The sequence below is a fragment of the Semicossyphus pulcher genome, unplaced genomic scaffold (assembly GCF_022749685.1).
Source record: "Semicossyphus pulcher isolate SPU_LCO1_2020_fin unplaced genomic scaffold, fSemPul1.0.p SCAF_21, whole genome shotgun sequence".
NCBI lineage: Eukaryota > Metazoa > Chordata > Actinopteri > Labriformes > Labridae > Semicossyphus > Semicossyphus pulcher.
Window position 1 is genome coordinate 10,907,819 of NW_027211695.1, and position 21,403 is coordinate 10,929,221.

General features: G+C 41.0%; 1 protein-coding gene across 1 annotated transcript in view; it reads left to right on the plus strand.

Annotated features, from left to right (window-relative positions):
- Positions 1 to 1,674: 1,674 nt before the first annotated feature.
- The window catches only part of kdm6ba (lysine (K)-specific demethylase 6B, a), a 94,719-nt gene continuing 74,990 nt past the window's right edge, over positions 1,675 to 21,403 (plus strand). Inside the window, exons 1-3 of the mRNA XM_069671972.1 lie at positions 1,675 to 1,754; positions 5,786 to 5,915; positions 6,299 to 6,329. The gene's annotated coding sequence lies outside the window, so the exon portion shown is untranslated. The remainder of the gene's footprint in view (positions 1,755 to 5,785; positions 5,916 to 6,298; positions 6,330 to 21,403) is intronic.

Sequence of the window (21,403 nt, forward strand, 5' to 3'; positions counted from 1 at the left end):
CTTTATCAGACCCAGGTCTGAGTGTGTGTGTTTGTGTGTTTGGTGTGTGTGCGTGTGTTTGGTGTGTGTGTGTGTGTGTGTGTGTGTGTGTGTGTGTGTGTGTGTGTGTGTACACTGGTGGTCCCTGTTGGGTGGTAGAAGAAGGGGGGTACTAACAGCGCCATGCTGAATTCAAATTCAAATTGGCTTATTCTCAGGACTGGTTGTAACAAAAATATCAGACTTGGGTGGGGGTTTATGAATAAGAGCTTCACCCCAAATGAGCTAGAATAGAAATGTGGTGTGGAAACATTTTGGATGAATTTGTTTTGCCATGATAATCAACTTTCCTGTCTAACGTGTGAATTGGAATTTTTTACTCCGGGGCAGGACTATAGTATCCAAACTTTAATGACTACAATGCTTTAAAAGGTGCAATTTTGATCACTTTGTGAGAGGTTGTATCTGTGTTCAAACAGTGGATATCATATTTTAGAGGCAAGGTTTTGAATTTTCCCAGTCCACAAAAATATTTAATTCTTGGAGACATTGGAAACCAACTTCTTCCATCTGCTTATACACTCAAAAAACTGTGAAACAGCTGCTTTGAAAATTCCAAAGTCTTGAAGAAATGTGGACAAATATTGAGTATCTGTGATGAAGGAATCCAAACTTGAAAGGAACCATTAAAACTATTCACTGATGATCTGTAGACCAATGTTTAAACAATGTTGTCTGTCACATTAAAGGACAAGCATGGGGAAATGTTTAATAACATTAGATTGTCTTATATTGAATGAATAACCAGTCAAATCAACCCCCTGACAACACCAAGCAAGCACCAGGGAACCTCTGTGTGGGAGCTACTGGTCTTGTTAGGAAATAACATCGACCTGACAAGATTGACAGACATTCCCAAGGCACAACTTTTGATTCCTCAAGTGGCTCTTGACCTCTTTGGTAACTACCTCAAACTATGAGTTAGACTCTTGAACCTAATAGTTATTTGGGGAAAACTTGGGGTCCAGTTTTCTCGATGAAAGACTAGTTTATTATGGAATTTGGGCAAGATGTACAGTGTGTTTGCCTGTGACTATGGAGGCGGGGCAGTTAATGTCCAAGACTCTTCCACCGAAAATAAACCTGCATGAGGAAAGAGAGAGAGAAAGAGAGAGGAGGGGGAGGAGGAAGGGAAAGCGCCTTTCAACAGGGACCAAAGGGAAAGAGTCTCCGTTTCAATGGAATATAAACTGCGCAATTTCTTTAAGGACTGCCTGCTCTGATCGCGATGTTGACTATTCATCCCGAGGAAATGGATATCAGTTGTGTTTTTGGATGATTAGAGAATCCGTGCCCATTGCAACCCCCGCTGCCTTGGAGGCAAGGGGAGCTTGCAATTTTTCTACCAGATGGGTTTCAGTAGAGGAAGCGAGCTGTGCAATCATTTAGAAAGGCGATATGACTGTGCAGAGATGCAAGATCAGTGATGAGTCTTTCCGTCATGCCTTGCCCATGGGCGAACACATCCATATTTTCTCAGCCCGGACTCCGATCTATCTGCGTGCACCGTGCTCCCCGTTTCGACGTTTGCACCCATACGCGATATGGATTTTGAATGGGGGCTTGTGTTTTTTGGGAGAGGGCTTTTTGGGGGCTGCGTCATCCGTGATTGGGAGAGGAGATGGACTGCTTTGCAGATTTTCCACTATAACACAGTTTTGTAACAGAGAGTCCGCACGGCACCTCCCCAGCACATTTTGGATTGCACATAGAAGGTAAGCATAACGCATAGTATGACTATCATGCATACACGCTGACATGTGAGCCAGTACAGCCTGTTACCTAATTGTAACAGGGGAACCAATGAGACTCCATTAAAAACAACCTCAACTACAGTATCATCATCATCATCTGCTATATAAGGACACGAGCAACATTACAGTTAAAATACAAGCCACTATAAGAAAATCAATGTCCACAGGAACATTTGTCTATCTAGGAAAGTAAAGATTAATCATAGCAGTAACACTATGCTGTATGTACAAAAAGGCCATATAATGATGGTAACGAAGATGATTTGATCATATTAAAATTGCTAATTTAGTATAATGGTATATCCAACTCCAACTTTATAGGTATAAGACCCATAATAAGTAAAAGTAATGATAAAACACTGCAGCAGTTTGATATTTCTGTGTTGCCGACTGCTGTTTTGTCTATTTCCCAAAATTCATACCAAAACTGGTGTGGTGATGTCATGTTTTTACGGTAAGGAAGGAATAGTTTACGGGAAGGTAGGTCTGGAGTTGATGTCGCAATCGTATTATGTTGATCTTGGTTACATGTTTATAAATGAACGGAAAGCCAGTATGTTGCGTGTGCCTGCGATCATTTGCGGATTTGGGGTTGTATAACGCCTTACTGAATAAAAGGCGACTGGAATCCCAGCGTTAGAGGAAGAAGTGTCGCATTTTCTTTCTGAATTGTCATGTGGTGAAGTTGTGGCGGGTTCTCTACTATTTCCAGGAAGAGCGTTTGAATTTTCTTCCCTTAGATTTCTCTGTCTCCACCCCTCTGCTTGCTGTTCTTGTAGCACGTCGGGCATTTTGCCACTGGATGGCGATCCAGGACAGTGAATCATTCTTGTGGACCATTGTGGGATTCAGGATTTTACCTCAGCAGGGTTGCAATTTGTGTGTAGCGCATCTTGAAGGTCAGTCAATTCGGCGTAATTCCAGGCCTAATCTAATAGGGGTCTTGGTTGTAAGATATTGGCTCTAAGGCTTCGTGTGAGCAAAGCAAAATCAGCCACACTACCATATAAAATTTGTATAGACCTACAATAATGGAAAAACAATATTAACAGTCGTGTTGGTTTTGGTTTATGAGGATTAACAAAAAGTGAAGTGGTTAGGCATACGTGTAGAAATGATTAAAAAAAAAGAAAAAGGCATAGGCTAATTAAGTCTTTTCAACCAGCAGTTACTGTCCTGTAGTCACTGACACAGTCATCTGAACAGAGGAGAAGAGAACCTTCATAATTGATTTTTTAAAGAGTGCTTGTATTGCTCCTTTGTATCAGTAAAAACTGAAATTATTTAAACTGCATCAGGGGAAAATACATCAGATTGGCTGTTGGCACACCAGGCACAGATTCTCATGTAGAATCATACAGTATCATACAGTATAGATATAATGCCCTTCCCAACAAAGTTGATAGCTATTCTGAAAAAAAGAAAATGTTACTCATTTCTATTTCATGATGAAATTTCAATGATTGCCCATACTGTCAATTTTCTTCAAGTCTTTATTATATTTTTAATTGATGATTTATATAATAATAATATAATTGATTTTATCTCTTTTTTATTTCAAAGTGCAAAAAAAGTCTTCATCTTTTTAGAAAACATACTTTGAACATTTGGAACCCTAATCCAGCACTTTAAACACTTCTACAGGAAAAACCATGGCGTTTTTACACTACTTTACAAACATTATTTTTTAAAAACAATCTGAAATTATTTGAGCAATGCTGCTGTGATAATACATCAGGTATATTAAGCACAGGGATTACTGCGTGGCTGAAAATTCAGGCCACTTTGACTTAATGTCACTTGGAAACATTGATAGGTGTATGATACGGAACTGTATACACACACACACACACACACACACACACACACTGTATACTGTGTATACAGTACAGGATCTTTACATGTGTATATGTGAACCTGCAGAAGATGAGCTGTCCTTCATAGATGAAAGCAACCAAATGTCACTTGCTGGAACAACTATGCCCCAACTTGGGTGAAAACAAGCACTGTGTATATTAGAAAACACTAGTAGCACCATGCCTTAAAGCTGCTGCATTGCATTTTGTACCTCAAACAATGAAAAAAGAAAAACATTTATAATTTTATTTACCTTCACAAAGGGCAAATGATGGTAAAAGAAGACTTCTCTCGCCGACAGCAGAGAGAATTACGGTTGTAATCTGTGGAACCCTGTGTTGTATCTCTTCGGGTTCCCTTAGGCAGTTATAACTGTGTTTAAATAAAACATCACCAGCTGTGTTCTGCCTATGTCACCAGATTCTTGACACATTTACAAACATATTTAATTTTCAAGTCGCACTGTGGTGAAAATGATTTCATAAGTGAGCACTACACGAGAGCCACTTACAAAAAAATGTAGGTATGTCAGGGTATGACATCTCCAGTCACAAGATGTGGTCATGTATTCAGTTGATGGAGGCTGACCTATAACTTGGATTTGGCCATTGGATTTGGGCTCCTAATAGCTATAAAACAGTATGATATTCTTAGTTTAAGCCATTCAATTTACAGCCTGGAATTTCAATTTACCTCCAGTCATATTAGAGAGACTGCTTTCACCCAAAAAGGGGCAGGGGCGCGACTTAGGGGCAAAGTCCCTGGATGGGTTGCTGTCATCTAAAGCTTTTATCTTCTAGGTGTAGCAAGGTCATATGTAAAACTGCACCGTCAGTCTCCTATTTCCTGTCTCTTCGGTGTGTCCTCAAGATTCCCTGTAAACAGTGATGTACCTTAGGAATAACAGGTGTATTTTCTCTCATTCCCCAATCTGGGCATCTGTTGCTCAGTGGTAAAGTTGGTTGTCTCTCAATAGAATGGTTGGGGGTTTGATCCCTGACTGCAACAGTCACATGTCAAATCGTCACATGCATTTAATTGCAACAATAATTCCTGTGGGACCATTGGGTTTTTTTAAACAACACATTTGTTTTGTTCACGTTATTATGAAATGGTGTCAACACATTTACAGCAACGATTAACATTTAATATGTGACACTGGACAGTGGAAGTTCCATTACCGTGCCTCTTCTCCTACTGTGGCATCAAGAAACTGCTTTCACATAAAAATAAAGCCCACATAGTGCATAAGTACACCCAAGTAACAGCAGACACATAAGATTACTACGTTAAAAACTCATACTGATATAAACAAGGTTGATGTTCACTGCATAAACAAGACGTATACTAACAAATACAGCTAATGTACTTTTTTTTCTATTCACGCCTTAATTGTTTAGCAGCTTTAAATACAATGTTACAATGTTACAATTTTATTTTGCAAGCGCTTTTGTCCAAAGCGACATACTTCTAAAAGTTAATGATCTATGCATTCATATCCGATGGCTATGCCTACCAGGAGCAATTTGGGGTTCAGTGTCTTGCCCAAGGAGACTTCAATATGTGACTGTAGCAGTCAGGGATTGAACCCCTAACCTTCCCCAACCATTGAGCCACAGAGCCACTGTTAGTTGCCCTCTACGCTACAATAAGCTTAAATTTGAGGAGGGCAAACAGAAAGAGCTTAGGGCTGTTTAGTAGATAAATATCAAATATCTATCCCATGAAAGGAGTATTTAATGTAGAGGATACACTAAAAATGTATTTAGTGTATCCACTACCTCTCTGATTGTACAAGTTTACAAAGTTATATCAACTATACAAATTGCTGAAGTGCAATTGTGTGTATTCTCCTATAGGTGGCGACACATTCACAGTCCGAGCCTGGCGTGTGTCCTTTGTGAACAGCTTCTAATTTCTCACAGTGCAATGTTGTAAATGTCATATTAAATATTGTTACTAAATTGTCCAGTTGGGCAGAGAGTGAAAACACAAAATTCAATGTTGGTTCAAGGTGACAGATAAGTGCTTTTCCACATTGATTAGTGTTTTTACATGTAAATCCTTAATTATAAACGATAATAATTAATCTGCTGTTTTTATTCCTAATCAGTTAATATTTTTTCTGTTTACAGTGAAGGAATGAGGAACATGGCTAAGCACTGTTGTGCTATGTTTGAAGAACCACCACCACCTGACTAAATTCATGTCAAGATGGACTGCCCAGTCTAGCAAGGACAACACGGATGTTATTCCTTAGTGGTGGTAAGATGGACATAGCCAACTAATGTTGTAATGCATGATCATTTTTTTAAGAGTTGTGTTCATACCCAGCTGTCACAGTCAATGCTTGACATGTTTGTTTTTTTAATAAGTGAGGAAAAAGGACATGGTTCTGTACCAATAGAATTTCACAGTGTGTTGCATTTTCTCCATGACCCAAAGAATTAATACATTTATGTATTCTAATCAAGACAATACACTTGACCATTTAACTTAACAAAGAAATACAATTAATGTTTGGAATGCAGCATATTTTAGCACATAGTGAACATCACAATTCACTAACATGGAAAATAATTTCCCAAAACTGACTAATTGGACTGATCAATATCAGACCCACTGTTTACATTCTTGTTTTTGTGCAGGGGAGCCATCTACTAGCACCCACCTGCCCAGGTAAGATTTTTTTTTTTTTTACCTTTGACCTGCCTGAAAGACAGGCATGGGGATGTGAGTGACTGTCCTGTTTAGTTAGGTTAGGATGTCTGTCATTCCTGTTTTGTCTGTCCAGTAGATATGTTTGTCCCCCCCCCCCCCCCCCCCCCACACATAAATGCACAGGCATACACAGTATATTGTACACACAATGCTAGTTGGAAAGAATAGATGGGATGTAACAATACAATTTGTATTTTTGAACATGCCCATTTGAATTTATACTTACTGACATGAAGTATTCACTCGGGTTACAAATTCTCGACAATTTTAGTAGGATGTCATTAATGGTTATAAAATTCTACCATAATTAATAGTTTCATATTTATAGTCCTCTGACATTTTTGTTCTAATAAAAAAGTAATAGTGATTTATCTGTTACAATGGCTGTTTGAATGACAGAATTACTTTAGCTTTATATTTCCTTTATAAACTGTAACCTGTACGATGGGCCAGTCACACAGCACATGTGTGCACACTGTCTCTCTTGTGTAACCTTCCCTTTGGGTTGTGTGTCATAGTGTATTTCATCAACAATCATAACAGCACTTATACACTCTGCAACAGAGATAAATGATAGTTATGTTCCACAGGGTTAGTTCAGTTGGTGTTAAAGAGAGATGTTGCATATTATGTACCTTAAATTTTATAGGTTTGAATCCAATCCATCTCACAACTTAATTTGTTGCATTCACTCTAGTGTTAGGATACATAAAATCTACTTTGGTACTAATAATAAATCCAAAGCTGCAATGATGTCACCATACCATACTCGCACAGCTTGGCAGCATTCTCTTCACCTGGATTTTCATGTTTCATGGCTGGTTGTTAGTGAAGTAATTCCATATGCTGCACCTGGGACCAGTTTTGTCAGACAATCTATTTTGACAGGGTTGTAGTTAAAGACATGGCAGACGAGTGGCATATGTTCAACTGCACAATCTTGCTGTGCAGAGCAGTAGAAGTAGAACATACTACTTTATTTAAAAGAAAAACAAAAGCGGGGGGGTGTTGCATGAAAAGCCTTGAAATAAATGAATGATTTTCAATATATTTCTCTGATTTGACACATTACTTATTAGCTGATTAATTTAATTTTATAAAGGCAACATTTCAATTCAAAACAGTTTTGAAATAATTGCATTTTTTTTCTGGCCCTAGAAATGCCAGCAGAGACAGAGGGCATTTAAGTCCCATTCACATCAGAGAGAAAACGATTAATGATGGTTAGCGCTGTTGCCTCACAGCTAAGAAGGTCACCGGTTCAAACCCCGGTTTGGGCAAGGTGGGCCTTTCTGTGCGCCGTTTGCATGTTCTCCTCGTGCATGCGTGGGTTCCGTCCGGGGTCTCCGGCTTCCTCCCACAGTCCAAAGACATGCTTGTAAGGTTAATTGGTGACTCCCATAGGTGTGGGTGGGGGTGTGAGTGCGAAAGGTTGTCTGTCTCTGTGTGTCGGCCCTGTGATTGACTGGCGACCAGTCCAGGGTGTACCCTGCCATTCGCCCAATGGCAGCTGGGATAGGCTCCAGCCCCCCGCGACCCTGAACAGGATAAGCGGTATAGATAATGGATGGATCAATGATTTGGCCGAGAGCCACTGTTGGTTGAACGACAATCTGGTGATGAGTGACTGAAGAGAAGGGTTGAAATACTGCAGGCTTGATGAATTGATGAGAGAAAGGTGTGCTGACTGGGAGGAGTGATGAGCTGATTGAGAGGAGGTGTGCAATAGAAGCAGAGCTGGGAGTCAGGGAAGTGAGGAAGCCACGCCCCTGCCAGGTACACACACAACCAGACACAGAGACAACGAGGGACAGACAGGGGAGCACTGGGAACACAAGGAGAGGGAAAGAGGAGATAAGCTGTGGCACTGCCAGAGCCATAATGATAACAGGCCATAGCTATTGTGGCAAGATGCACTAACCTCAGGGTAGACAACCAAAACTAAGATTTTAGAAGCATCAAAACAGAAAAACTGAGCCTTTGAGAAGACTGCATGGCGACATTCAAAAAGACAGGAAGCATCAGAGGGGTGATTGGGAAAACTGTGGGATCCCAACACAGTAATTTGCCTAGATAAACTGTTGAGGTTAAAGCTGAGCTATACAAGGCATGGTTTTATCTGTGTTAGTTTTAATGATGGCCCTACCTTATGAGTCAATCAAATTGTTGTTAATATCAAAGTATTAAACTTTTCGACACTTAGTGGGATCTTTATATTGAGTTTGTTGATGTACTTTTTTACTATGACAATTATGCTAAAATGAACGTCTAAATTGATAATATCCTGTGTTTTAGCTAATTAAAGACATTAACTTGGTGTTTCAGCACTGGGCTGTACATTGTGGCACAGATTTAGTTCGGGTGGGTTAAATCTTTGTAACTCTGTTTTGAAAGGTGCCATACAAATAAAGTTTATTATTATTATTATTATTATTAACTCAGTATGACATGTTGGACTTTCTAATCTACATGTTACATTCACCCACTGTCCTGTTTCCATGATGCCCTCTTTCATAAAAGCAAGGTGAGCATGATCAGTGCAGGGAGTTTGACCGGAAATTACAATCTGGGATTGCTTTTTCCATCTACTTTGTCAAAATTTTCAACTCCTCCTATTCTTCCTTCTAAATGCTCAAATGCATGTGCCATCCACAGGTGCCACACACCCTGTGGAAGAGCACAGGAAATAATTTATGCTTTCAGGACATTCAATGGTGTTTAACCCACATGAAAAATCACGCTCATTTAATGCTAACTTCGATCTATCACAGCAGTAATAAAGAAGTGTGCATACTTCAGTTATCACAGTAAATTCCCGGGTGCTGGTTTAGCTCAGTGCTTAAATCAGTGGCCAATGTTCAGAGGCCACGGTCCCCTGAGTCGACTACCACCCTCTGCCCTTTGCTGCTTGCCCTTGTCTCTATACTATCCACTGTCCTCTCTATAAATAAAGGCATAAAGGGCCAAAAAATAACAGTAATTCCCTTCTTGTCTTGATCACTCTGTCTTACTTTATCTGCTGCCCAATACCTAACCAAATTTCCACAACCTACCCAGACCTTGAGAATGAAGGGCATGGGATAAAAGAATGAAAAATGATTTTAGTTTAAATGAGAACACTTTTAAAGGAGGATGTAGAAAGATATTCAGGAAGAGAGGTGGAGTGAGCTGACTCAGGATTCCCGGGGGGAGGAGTGCAGGAAGCAATGGGTGAGGAGGAGGACAGGAAGTAGAAGGCGGGGGAAAGACTCCTCTTCACCGCCCTCCTCCTCTGTCATCATCAGTGGTGTCATTGAGGGAAGAGTGTCATAGGGAGGGAGGAGAGGTGGAGCTGATATCATCCACCTCTTAGAGATCTGTGAGGGTGTATTACCACATTCTCCCTATTGAAGCTTGTCACATTTATGCAATCAAATGGATTCTAATGTGTTTAAACAACAGCTGGCAGAGAAAAGAAATCCCATTCAAGAATGCTGAGTCCATGTAAAGGAAACTGGCACTGAATAAGAGCAGTGAAAAGGGACAGAGTTAGAGCTGAAGATAAGAGGAATGGAAAGATATGAGGAAAGAGAGAGGTGTGCAGAAAGAAAGCTCTCTGATTATATAACTTTGCTGACAAAAGAGGGCATTGGGTTTATGTGTGTGCGTGCTGGCTCTCATGTGAGAGTTTGTTTGTATGTGTAGGGAAGACGGAGATTGCAAAGAGGAAGATGCCCAACATGCCTGCTCTGCTTTTAATGTGCTCATAGCCTGCGTTACACTGCTGTCACTGGCCTCTAATTGTATGCTATATTTGTGTACATGTTTTTGTAAGGTGTGTGCTGCCATATCCACCAGTGTGTCTTTTAATATTCCTGCAGTGTATATACTCTGACATCTATTGTGTCTGATTGGCACTAGTATTTATTTATTACTATTTTATTTTCCCACAAGTGAAAGATGAAGAAAAATCAAGCACAGCATTAATGTTGGATCTCTTTTTAAATTTGAGACAGAAACTTAATTACTTCAGTCATAGGGCTGCACAGTGGTGCAGTGGTTAAGTGCTGTCGTCTCACAGCTAGAAGGTTACTAGCACGAATCCTGGTACGGCGAAGTCGGCCTTTCTGTTTAGAGTTAACATGTTCTCCCCGTGCATGTGTGCATTCTCTCCGGGTACTCCGACTTCCTCCCACAGTCCAAAAACATCCTCATTAGGTTCATTGGTGACTCTAAATTGCCCCTAAGTGTGAGCGTGAAAGGTCGTCAGTCTCTGTAGCCCCTTTTACACTGCCAATTCAAGGCGGGATTATTACGCTTATTATTATGCTTATTCTTATTATCTGTTAAATGGACTGTATGGTAAATGGACTGTACTTATATAGCGCTTTTCTAGTCTTTGCGACCACTCAAAGCTGCTTTTACACTACATATCACATTCACCCATTCACACACTGATGGCAGAGGCTGCTACGTAAAGTGCCCAACTGTCAATCAGATATCACATTCGCCAACGGGAGCAATTTGGGGTTCAGTGTCTTGCCCAAGGACACTTCGACATGTAGCCCGAGGGAGCTGGGGATCGAACCTCCGACCTTCCGATTGAAAAAACGACCGACTCTACCACTGAGCCACAACCGCCCCGGCTCTATGTAAAACGTGGAGGTGGAATGGTGGGGCGAAGTTGTTCGGCCTCTAAGCTGGCATCGAAGGTAGCAACAGAGGCGTAACAGAGGCAAAATGTACTGCAGAGCCGGCAGGGCGGAACAGCACCATGTGTGTGTATTTGAAGCAAGCGCTGTTTGTTAACAGCTGGCGCACGTTTTGCTTCTGCAATGCCGGAATGCTATGTAAACATACTGGGGTGGCTTGGTCCAACGTAAAATGGCAAAGGCTGAATGACGGCAGTGCTTCGTTATGGCGCTGTGGTATAACCACAGTGTAAAAAGGGCTTGTGTGTCAGCCCTGTGATTGACTGGCAATCAGTCCAAAGTGTACCCTGCCCAAACTGTGTAAACTATGTCTAGAGATTTGCTTTAGTTAAGAAAGTTGCTACAAAGCTTCAGAAAGTGCATACACATTTGTCAGCCTGGATTTTTTTTTCCGACAGGAATCACACTGTAAATGTAACGCCATCTTCAGTGTACATGTTGTGTAATAGGAAGAAAATTTAGTTGCAGCTATTGTTGCTGCTTTGAGTGAGAAACTGAACTGTGCAAAATAGGGTACAAGACATGAACACTATCTGCTTAAAAAAGCTATGTCTAGTGTATGTCACAATGTCACATAGTAAATGTGCATTTCTTATACCAAATTCCTTTCTTGAACAAATCCACCGCCTGCCTTATTTCAAAGTAGAAACCAAAAAAATTGCTGAAGCTACAAGCTTTTCTCTCTCACCCGCAGACCCTCCCTTTCTACCATCTTTTTACCCCAGCTCCTGTTCTGGCTTTCTGACTCTCAGGTTTCTCCCCACCCCCAGTCCTCTACACCCAGTGGCCCCCCTTTGACCCCCTGTTACCCCCCATCTACACCCTCACCCTCCCTCTCCCTCCCAGGGCGAGCCCACAGCTCCCAGCCTTTTGTGCCTGTCTTTCCCCTCCCTCCTCCTCCACCTCTGTCTCCTCCTGCCTTTGTTTGTGAGAGGCCAGCAAAGGGAGGAAGAGAGAAGGAATAAGACAAGAGCGAGAAGAGAGGGATCCTATAGATCAGATGTGAGACTACATGGTGTAGCTTTTTATTTGTACATGCTCTTATGTGACTTGTAGATTTCCATGAGTGAAGGCTGTGCATTCACCGTGAAGTGTCGACATTATCCTTTTGTCCCTGTTTCTTGTTCCTCTGAATAGTAATATCTGAGTAATTGATTACAGAGATTATTTTTTCTCAATTGTCAAAATCAATCAGTGTTTTTGTGGGGCGGCAGTGGCTCAGTGGTGGAGTCGGTCGTCTTTCAGTCGGAAGGTCTGAGATTCATGTCAAAGTGTCCTTGGGCAAGACACTGAACCCCAAATTGCTCCCGGTGGCATAGCCAACGGGTATGAACGTGATATCTGATTGACAGTTGGGCACTTTACGTAGCAGCCTCTGCCATCAGTGTGTGAATGGGTGAATGTGACATGTAGTGTAAAAGCAGCTGTGAGTGGTTGCAAAGACTAGAAAAGACGAAGGAATGTGTCATATAAACTGAGCCACCAAGAGTGCACAGACAGATGACTAGACAAAATTTTTTTGACCAGATTTTGCGCTACAGACTGATTTGGATGCATGAGCAGAATGCAGGGTCAAAGTTCAAGGTGCAAAGTTACGACAAAGTAGTACATCCAAATTGTATACATATTGCATGCAGTAAAAAGAATAATTATGGGATTTGGAACGCTACTTGTTGCATACTATACATACATTTGTGCTACAAAAAAAAGAACACAAAAAATGCAAAACCTATGACCAAATGTTTTGGTCATTTTAGGATCAGCACAACATGCACAGTACACATTCAGACACATGCAAAATTACAAAAACAGAATGTCAGGGTTGGCCACAAAATACTACAACTTTAAGATGCTTTAGGGTTGGTGTGAAGCAAACACACACTAGCATAAACACACACTTTTCACATTTGCAGATGGTGCTTACATAGCATTGACATGTCATGTTTAACTTTAAACAAATGCAATCACGTGGTATTTTACAAACATACAGCACATGCAAAGACATGCACAGACAGATCTCACTGTGCTCTGTGTAAAGTAATCACATACTGTACTCAGACAGAGTTGGCTTAAATGAAACCTATGAACGACATTCAGTGAAAGAAATATACATATATCCAGAACATTTATGCCAAGGAGGATTCAATAGGGGGCGATATACAGCAGTACAGCCGCTGATATTAGGCGTGTTAGAGATGAGCGAGACCTGCGCAGAATCGATCGCCGCCTCGCCATGCATATTGCATGATGGTTAGATTGTTGTCCGACTTGCTCTGAAAACCCAACTGCGCCAGGCTTTGAAGTCCCGCGGGAGCGGGGCGGCTGCAGTTTTCAGGGCCAGGCGCCACAGTTGCTCTCCACCGACTGCACAACTCCATGCATGATGCGAAACGACTTGCTCTGGTTTGAATGAAGCGTCTATTGGCTGAAAAAAGCCTTGACACCCCCACAAGGAAGTGATGAGACTTCTGTCTTATTCATCATTATTCATTAAACTTAATGAAGTGTCAGACAGACACCAAACGTTTTTTATCAAAGTACTGTCATTCACATTGTAATGCTTTACTCATTCCACATGAACGTTGTCTTCATAAACATAAATACAATGACGTTTATATCGAAATAACTATCAAAAGCCCTGAATAAAGTATAATGAGAACTTAATATTAAATCCAATTAAAATAATAATGATATTAATAATAATAATAATAATAATAACAACAACAACAACAACAACAACAAACAAAGACTTTATTCACTTAAATTTACAGTGAGGTGTTGGTATTATAGATGCTTGACGAGGCGAGCAGCAAACTTGTCAACAAAGAAGCGTCCGACTTAATGACTCCTCCCCCGACTGCATCAGCTACTCTCGCCTGTTGTCGAGGCGAGCCGGCAGTCATCTCCAACAAGCCTAAAGTATTTGATTCAGTATATGAGGAACACATACAGGACAGGTACGATGTACCCTTTTAGTGTTTTACATCATTGTCTGTGTCCTCAGTGGGACAAAACATGCTGAATTTTACAGTCAAACACATTTTTCTTGAAGATGTTATTAATATAATTGAAAATATATTTGAAAGATGTTTAGTCAGTTTACTGAATGCATAATATAATATGGGAGAAGCTTGTGTATGTGTGTTCTATCATTTATTTGATAATCCCATTGAGACACAGGGTCTCATTATCAAGAGAGGACTGGGTAAATTGCAGTACAAGCAGTACAGCCAAAATTTCAGACAGGATATTTATGTACATAATCAATTTGCATTTACCTTAGATATCTGAAACATGTATAGATTCTGATATTAGTTTTTTCTTCTCTACTGTATTAAAAGATCATTTGTTTAGGTGATATGTCATAGTTAACATGAGAAATCCTTTTAAGACTTTTATGCAAAATATTCAAAGTTCCTGAGATCATAACACAACAGAATGAGACCTCAAGTAAGACCAAACTATCACCTGTTGCCATAATAGTTAATAGTCAATAGACAACTGTATCTAAAACCCCCTGCCTTAACATCTTCAGAACCAGTGAACACAACTTCCCTGTTTGACATAGGTCATTGAGTTCATTAATGTAGCTAAACAGGCTAAGGGGGCCTTTAGGTTCGTGTATCCATAATTGACCAAACAAGATGGCCAGACACTAAAGGCGTCATTCACCTACTGACTTACCTAAATGTCACACAGGGCTGCCAGCAGATAAACAACACAGACACAAATATACAAAAGGAGTGGCTTATAAGAACCTGTGGGAAGTGTTGTTGTGTGGGTGTAACAGAGCAAAGAGAGATATAAGATGGTGTATGAATGTACACATGAATGTGTTAATAAGCTTGTCTCAGTAAGTGTACATGCATTTTGCATTACTGTCCACAGACCCACAGCACTACACATGCATTTTTAAAACCCAGGAAACAGAGAGGTAGGTCACGCTGGGTGTATTTGTGTCTGTGTGTGTGTATGTGCGTGCTTATCTGTAAGTATATGTGTGAATTAATGTGTGTGTATGTGTGAAATCCACTAGCAGGAGTGCATGCTGAGTAGGAGAATATATTCCTGGAAAGCCAGCTGCCACTCCTTTTATCACAGCTAACTTGATTAGAGGAGCTTCTGCATGAGTCCTCTGCTCTGAGAGCAGCAACATGCAGCTCACACTCACACACACACACACACACACACACACCCACACACACACACATCCACACACACACACACACACACACACACACACACACACACACACACACACACACACACAGATATTGGAAGACTGCTGCCCTGGATTCAATTGAATAAGCTAAAATAAAGCACAACCAATTTCCAACGAATGCAATGTCGTAACTATTGCACTAAAACTTGTGCCACTAAAGCCCCATTAGTTACATTCTAAAGAAGAAAAAAAAACTTCTGGTCAAATCAAAATACAAATATGGTCATACAAATATGTAAGTCTGTTGTTCATTTTAGAAACATTGAGCCATGAAAATATGACTAGGTCTTTAGCAATGTCTAGCCTTTAAATTCATAGCCTGCAATGTAGCCTCTAAAATGGCATTCTAATACGTACTTTTACAAATGGAAAAAAAGAACTTTGCTTCTTTTGTTCCAATTACCGCTGCAAAGAAGAAATGTCAGTTAGGAAACCAAGCTTTCATGTGAGGTGCTGACCTTTCCTAGTGATCATGCTAATCATTGATCACTTAGATAAAAACAGGCTACCATAAGAGCCCATTATTGTCCCTCCCAAAGCCTTCCTATGGTCAGCAGTTATAATTAGGTCCCGTGGTAATTGGCTGACTAATTGCTGTTGGTGGGATACATACATTGCCTATCCTCAAACCCAAAGGGACGCTTTGCTATCACTTTTAATTACCTGCTGTTAAGTTTGACAACTGACCCTGAGTGCTGTTTTTGTAACTGATGCTTGTGTTTCATCTTGTGGGAGAGAAAAGGGATACTGGATATCAACCTTCAGTGTGGTCATTGCCACAATGGCCCAGATGGATCCCTTCTGTAGTTACATACACTAACTCCACAGACACATACACACTGTGGGGTGAACCGACACATGCTGGCTTTTTAGGCAGCAGACCCATTCATCATGTGTCTGTCTGCAGTGGAGCTGCTATTCATTGTCTATCCTCCTGCTTATTCTCCAGGAGATGGCCTGTCTCTCTACCTCTATCTTTCTTTATTTTTTCGGCCCCCTTCATTTTTCTCCTCTTCTCTTCATATCTTTGATATTCTCCCTCCCTCTTTCACAGCCTTAATACAGCTCCCCTTTCTGAGAGAAAAAAAGAGGACATAGCCACTTACCTTGTCTGTGTCTTTTTGCCGGCATGTGTCTTTGAAATGTATGATGTGAGATGTTGATGAAAGGTAGGGCTGATGACAACCTTTAAAACAAAGTTTTGCGCCGAGTTTGATACACAGACTGAATGAGTAATAGATACAATAAAGACCTAACCACCTTAACATCTTCACTGTTTACCCGTGTCAACACGCTAATTTCGGTGGGAAAAGGGAATTGGTGTGTTTTTGCTCTCATGTAAATTCTGTCAAGTTTACATTCTGTGTTATGTGTATGTGTATGTGTGTGTGTGTGAGCGTGTGTGTGTTTGTGAGCGTGTGTGTGTGTGTGTGTGTGTGTGTGTGTGTGTGTGTGTGAGGTATTGCAATGGGGCCAGGTCCTGGAAAGGCAAACTGCTAGAGCAACTTTAATAGAAATGGTACTTGAGGCCCTATTTAAACATGACACCAGCTTATAAAATTGCCTGAGCATTTACGGGGTGAATGTACATGTGTGAAAGGAGCTTCAGACTGATGCGTCTCCCTCCAATCTTGAGAGCGAATGTGAGGGAGGGAGTGTGGGCTGTTAGGTTAGGTGGGCTGCTTACTTTCATCTTAGGATGCTGACTGACAGATGAAGAGAAACGCAGTGAGTGGAACTGCGTGTTTTTGGTCATAGTATTAGTGTCAGTGGGTATTTATTCCAGCATTTCCTGGGTTGTCTGTCTTGGATAAATTCTTATTCCAGCTCTCCAATGCTCTTCACAGTGTGCTACACTAAGACTAGACATTCAAAGTAGTGCTAACAGAGTTAGCTGTTTGAGTCAGCTTGTTGGCCATGTGAGTTTGTTTATATCTCAGTTGCTTTCAGTCTAATTGCTTTTGCCCAAGCTCATCAAGGCCTGGTCAACTTTGTACTGTGTGTACAGTATGTTACATGTATGGTTGTGTGTGTGTGTGTGTGTGTGTGTGTGTGTGTGTGTGTGTGTGTGTGTGTGTGTGTGTGTGTGTGTGTGTGTGTCTGTCTGTCTGCATGCACACGTGCTTGGTACACAGGCCAAATCCAGGGCCAAGAGCAGGGTTGTGTTGCCATGGTGAAAATGAAATCCAAAATGCAGAGTTGCAAGGAAGCCCATGATTGGCTGAGGAGCCATGCATGGGATTGTGATGCATGCTGTCAGCTGGCCAATGAGACACAGGCTGAGCCAGAGCTGTTGCTAGGGGGAGTTGCTTGGAACAGAGTCAGCTGGGTTTTCTCTCTCTCTCTTTCTCTCTCTCTCCTCTCTCTGTACATCTCCCAGTCAGATTCTGGCTTGCTCGTCCTTTCTCTACTGCTGCTCGCTCTGCCTTTGCCCTCATTGACTCCTTCTCCCCCTCCTTCCTGTCTCCCCATCTCCCCCTCTACATTTTTTTTCACACTTCTACACATGGAAAGGGGAAAGAGCACATGTTGAAAAATTCACTGAATATTTCATGCAGCTTGTTGTGTGGGGCATGGGGCCGTTTCCAAAGAAGCCCTGCACACAAAGTAGTGTGAGTGTGTGTGTGTGTTTTCCTGCATGCTTAAAAGTTTGCATGTTTGTTGATTTCATTGTGGTATTTTTTCTTACTCTGTGCATTGTTTGAGTTTTTTTTCCCTGTTGGCCTGTATATTTTTTATTCATGCTTATTTTGTGCTATTGCTTTGTATCTTTCTTTAAGTGCTTGGGTTCTCATGTTGTCTTCTACTGTATTTTACTGCTCTGTGTTTGTATCTTCCTTTCTTTTAGGTATGTGAAAGGATGTTTTGTGTGTGTGTGTGTGTGTGTGTGTGTGTGTGTTAAATGTCTGTGGGTTCATGTCGGAGACTTCTTTATGGTCTTTGGCTCTCAAGCCAAAGTGAGTTGTGTTTGAATGTGAGCCAGGTAGCATTGGGTACGTGCCTGGCATCATGTAGGACTGAACCTCTGTACATGGAATGCCCGCTCTATCAACTGAGCTAAACCAGCGCCCCCATGTTGCGTCTTTGACATGCGGTACAGTATGGCTAGTGTCAAGCCATCTGATGACATATCAAGTCATATTTTCCCCTTGCTTATGATTCCAAAGTGATAACCATTTCAGCTCTTGTAGCGCCAAGGTGTAAGTTAATGTTCTTTGTTGATTTCTTGGGTTTCTTCCTGTAGCCTTTTATGCCGCCTAGACAACAGTTTTACTGATACACAGTTCATAAGCATTATAATTTAGTGGTGTATTAAACCCATAACTTTAATGGGGTTTGTAGTTTTTGTAGTATTTGTTATTGCTAATGACAGTTTATTTACATTTATCAAGAGTCATATACTGTTCAGAAGGTAACAATTTGGCTTTATCAATGAAAATGTTTTTCCTTCATGCCACTGTAAGGAGTGTCTTGTTATCTTAGCCTTTTTTGGACATCAGTTTGTTTGCCTCCCATGCCATTGTTCGTGTTAATGACACACATTATGTACAGGAGTAGGCTGAGGTATCGCGTGTGTATCCACTCATGAGAATGTGGTATAAGCATCAGTCACATAGAGTCATCATCAGTTATTTATTTATGACGGAGTTGCAGAATGAGTTGTCAATTGTCCGACTTTATTTGTGCAGCATTTGACTTGTGCATGACGGACTAGAGGCACCACAAGTGGATTTTAATATCCTGACCAGGTCAGATTAAAAGGGAGATGAGGTATAGGACTGAGTCATGCTCTGTGTTAGTCAATGATCAAACGTTGAGGCAGCAGCAATACAAAGAATGACCTTTAGTTTGTTTTTGGAAAGGCAGGAATACTGTACGTCACCCCACAAGTGGGAAGAAGCAGAAACAAAGCATCTGCTCTCTCTACACATTTTTCTGTCCCTCCCCCTCCTGTTTCCTTCCTCCTCTCATTTCCTCCTTCCACACTTCCTGTTTCCTGGCTTGTATCCTCTCTTTGTTCAGCTTTCTCTCTGCCGGACACATTTTTCTCCTCCCGCTGTCATTTATTTGTTACTTTTGTGTGAGTGTGTGTGTGTGTGTGTGTGTGTGTGGGTGTGTGTGTGTGTGTAATGAATCTATTGTGCCGATGGCTGCCAGGGGAATCACTGAAGTGAGGCTTTCTACTTATGAATCAAAATCTGCTAATAGAGCAGTGCTGGCTCTGTGATGACATAACACACACACACACACACACACACACACACACACACACATTGTGGCCCATAGCACCAAATCATTCATTCATAATAATCCTCACAATCAGTTATTCAGAATGAGAGATGAGGTGGAGGGAAAGGAGGGATGAGTGAAAAATTGGGAGGGAGAGGGTGGCACTCACTCACACCATGTGAAAACAAAGCAATTATAGCATTATTACAGGCGCTTGTGTGTGCTTTGATGTGTGTGTGTGTGTGTGTGTGTGAGAGAGAGAGAGAAAGAGAATGCACGCACATAAGATCAAAAGTAGGAGCCCCAGCTGGAGCTGGAGCTCAGCTCTTGGCTCACCACTGGTTTTATTTGGGTTATCACAGTGGTCTACTTATTGGTAATGTGTGAGTGTGTTTTCACACAGCATTAACATAACAGGTTCAACTTCAAATAGAAACACAATTATCAAAAATAAACAGGAATACAAGCATTTAGGCTACCTTTAGTGAATGTAGTTGTGTTTTTAGGAACACACTCGCACGCGTGCACATGTTTTCCTCTTCTGTTACAATGGAAAACATTAGACACGTGCATGGGCACACACACTCAGGAAGTTTCCTTGTGTGCACTTGTGCAGTCAGTGTAGAGAATCAAGCAGTCAGCCAATGTGCAGTGGTTTAAAAATAGAATTAACACACACACACACACACACACACATACACACAAACACACAATCCGCTTTCTGCTCAGAAATTGAAAAATTGCAAAAGGCATCTGAGTAGCCTATCCCAGTTTCTTTCTGTTTTTTCTGTTCTGTGTTTTTCATCATTTTTTCCTCCTGTCTCATCTGCCCTTTTCTGGCTTTTTCCTTCTCTCTCTCTGTCTCTCTCTCTCTCCCTCGCTCTCTCTCTGTCTTTCTCTCTTTCTCTGTACTCCATGCCAGAAATAAAACATAAAGAGATGCAGAGAAGAGAGGGAAGAAGATGAAGGACTATGAGCAACAAAGAGAAAAACTGTTGAAATGAAAGCTTGCAACTGTCGGAATTGGACATGCAAAGTTTGCATCACTGCAGTGCCACGTGCATGTGTTTGAGTAATAGGAAGATGGGAGTGCGTGTGTCTTTGTTTTTGTTTTGTTTCTTTAGTATGTTTCTGTGTGAGTTTAAGTTCCAAAATCTGCATATATTTAAATGTCTTTGACAGCAAAAGTGAGACTTTGAATGAAGGAATTTCAGTAATCTCTCTCTCTTTGCTTCACAAGCTGAGTTTCAGATGGCAGGATAAAAATAAAAAAAAGTTCAATAGAAAAGAAAATCTGAAGTAGTAAGAGTATGAGGGTAGAGCAGGTGTCATGGTGAGTAACAGAACACACTGTCCTGCCAATATTTATCTGTTTACACAGACCAGTTAGTTTCACAAGTCTGCATGTCTTTCCATCTCCTCTGTTTGTGTTTGTGCTTGCGTGTGTGTTTCCCATGCAGCACAGTGACAGTTTACTATGCCCCCGTTGATCACTGCTGACTGCCCCTCGACAGAGTAAGAGAGGTGGAGGAGTGATGAAAAATAAGAAATTGAATGTGAGAAACAATAAGAGAAAGATGGCTGGAGGACAAGGGGAGGAGAAAGATGAAAGTGAAGGAGAGAGAGAGAGGAGGTGATCATACAGTTTAAGATAAAACTGGCCTTGAAGAGATGGAGCTGGAACTAGATAAGAAAGAGAAAGGCAACACAACTGATTTTTTCCGTTTATTTCACCTGCACTCTTTCCATGTCTTCTTCCATTTTTCTCTTTTAAGCTATCTGCTTTTTATATCTGTGTCTCTCCATTACTGAGTTCTTTTTGTCTGACTGCCCAGGAAAATGCCAAACTAAATTTTATAATGATGTTGCCACCTTTATTATTAAAAATA